Raw genomic sequence first — 2,500 nt, 5'->3', positions numbered from 1 at the left:
CGTTAATGATCCTTCCGCAGGTTCACCTACGGAAACCTTGTTACGACTTTTACTTCCTCTAGATAGTCAAGTTTGATCGTCTTCTCGGCGCTCCGCCAGGGCCGTTGCCGACCCCGGTGGGGCCGATCCGAGGACCTCACTAAACCATCCAATCGGTAGTAGCGACGGGCGGTGTGTACAAAGGGCAGGGACTTAATCAACGCGAGCTTATGACCCGCACTTACTGGGAATTCCTCGTTCATGGGAAATAATTGCAATCCCCAATCCCTATCACGAACGGGGTTCAGCGGGTTACCCGCACCTGTCGGCGAAGGGTAGACACACGCTGATCCGTTCAGTGTAGCGCGCGTGCAGCCCCGGACATCTAAGGGCATCACAGACCTGTTATTGCTCGATCTCGTGTGGCTGAACGCCACTTGTCCCTCTAAGAAGTTGGACGCCGACCGCTGGGGGTCGCGTAACTAGTTAGCATGGAGGAGTCTCGTTCGTTATCGGAATTAACCAGACAAATCGCTCCACCAACTAAGAACGGCCATGCACCACCACCACAGAATCGAGAAAGAGCTATCAATCTGTCAATCCTTTCCGTGTCCGGGCCGGGTGAGGTTTCCCGTGTTGAGTCAAATTAAGCCGCAGGCTCCACTCCTGGTGGTGCCCTTCCGTCAATTCCTTTAAGTTTCAGCTTTGCAACCATACTCCACCTGGAACCCAAAGACTTTGGTTTCCCGGAAGCTGCTCCCGGAAGCTGCTCCTGGACACTTTGACATGCCGTCGGCCTGGAGGAGGGTGCCCGGGACGCCCGGGGGAGGCCTGTCCGGGACCCGTGGAGCCCTTCCCGGGTACTTTGCCAATGCCGTTGGCCTCATGGAGATGGGTGCCCCGGACGCCCGGGGTAGGACTGCCTGGTACCCGTGGAGCCCTTCCCGGGTACTTTGCAACGCCGTTGGCCTCCTGGAGATGTGTGCCCCGAACACCCGGGGGGAGGGCTGCCCGGGGCCCGTGGAGCCCGTCCTGGGCACTTTGACATGCCGTCGTCCTGGAGGTGGGAGCCCCAGACGCCCGGGGGAGGGCTGCCCGGGACCCATGGAGCCCTTCCCGGTTACTCTGCCATCCCGTTGTCCTCCTGGAGAAGGGTGCCCCGGACGCCCGGGGGAGGTCTGTCCGGGGCCCATGGAGCCCGTCCTGGGCAGTGTGACATGCCGTCGGCCTGGAGGTGGGAGCCCCGGACGCCCGGGGGAAGGCTGCCCGGGACCCGTGGAGCCCTTCCCGGGTACTTTGCCATCCCGTTGACCTCCTGGAGATGGGTGCCCCGGACGCCCAGGTGAGGTCTGTCCGGGACACGTGGAGCCCGTCCTGGGCATTGAGCCATGCCGTTGGCCCAGAGAATGGAGCCCCCAGACGCCCGGGGGAGGTGTTGCCCAGGCATATCTCATCTGGTCCCCCGGGCAGAGAACCCCCAGCCCTGGAGGGGTGTCCGGGCGTACCCTGCCCCTAGTAATCCGGAGGGAAATTACCCCCCTTTCTTGCAATCCGTGCACGCGAGGTGACAGAGGGGGCCCAAGGCGTAAAAGAACCCGACCTCATGGAGCCCTAGCTGGGATCCGGGAGGCGAATGGCACCTCATCGGGACTTCCAGGGAAGCCCGGCCATCTGGTCGCCCCATTGGAAAGCATCGCGGGCGACCAGATGGCCGGGATCGAAAGGACTTCCAGCTCCCCATCCATCCCAAGCCTTCGCGGTAGGGTTCCTGACTGCCTGCCCACGCAAGGCAGGGCTCTTGGACCCCGGCTGGGCCTCAGGCGCAGGTTGGACCACCGGAGCTCTAGGGCCCGGACGACCTGGGGGAGGAATGCCCGGGACCCGTGGAGCCCGCCCTGGGTACTTTGACATGCCGTCGGCCTGGAGGTGGGTGCCCCGGACGCCCGGGGGAAGCTGCCCGGGACCCATGGAGCCCGTCCTGGGTACTTTGACATTCCATCGGCCTGAAGGTGGGAGCCCCGGACGCCCGGGGGGGAGGTCTGCCCGGGACCCATGGAGCCCGTCCTGGGTACTTTGCCAATGCCGTTGGCCTCATGGAGATGGGTGCCCCGGACGCCCGGGGGAGGTCTGCCCGGGACCCATGGAGCCCTTCCCGGGTACTTTGCCAATGCCGTTGGCCTCATGGAGATGGGTGCCCCGGACGCCCGGGGGAGGTCTACCCGGGACCCATGGAGCCCTTCCCGGGTACTTTGCCAATGCCATTGGCCTCATGGAGATGGGTGCCCCGGACGCCTGGGGGAGGTCTGCCTGGGACCCATGGAGCCCGTCCTGGGTACTTTGCCAATGCCGTTGGCCTCATGGAGATGGGTGCCCCGGATGCCCGGGGGAGGTCTGCCCGGGACCCATGGAGCCCGTCCTGGGCACTTTGACATGCCGTCGGCCTGGAGGTGGGAGCCCCGGACGCCCGGGGGAGGGCTGCCCGGGACCCATGGAGCCCGACCCGGGCACTCTGCCATGCCGT

At 64.7% G+C, this 2,500-nt stretch overlaps 1 pseudogene; it reads right to left on the bottom strand.

Moving 5' to 3' along the window:
• Nucleotides 1–11: 11 nt before the first annotated feature.
• LOC144801214 (18S ribosomal RNA) lies at nt 12–702 on the bottom strand (annotated as a pseudogene).
• Between the last annotated feature and the right edge of the window lie 1,798 nt (nt 703–2,500).

This window comes from Lissotriton helveticus, chromosome 12 (assembly GCF_964261635.1).
Source record: "Lissotriton helveticus chromosome 12, aLisHel1.1, whole genome shotgun sequence".
Classification (NCBI taxonomy): Eukaryota; Metazoa; Chordata; class Amphibia; order Caudata; family Salamandridae; genus Lissotriton; species Lissotriton helveticus.
Note: the sequence above shows the minus strand (reverse complement) of the source record. Positions and strands in the feature narration are given on the sequence as shown.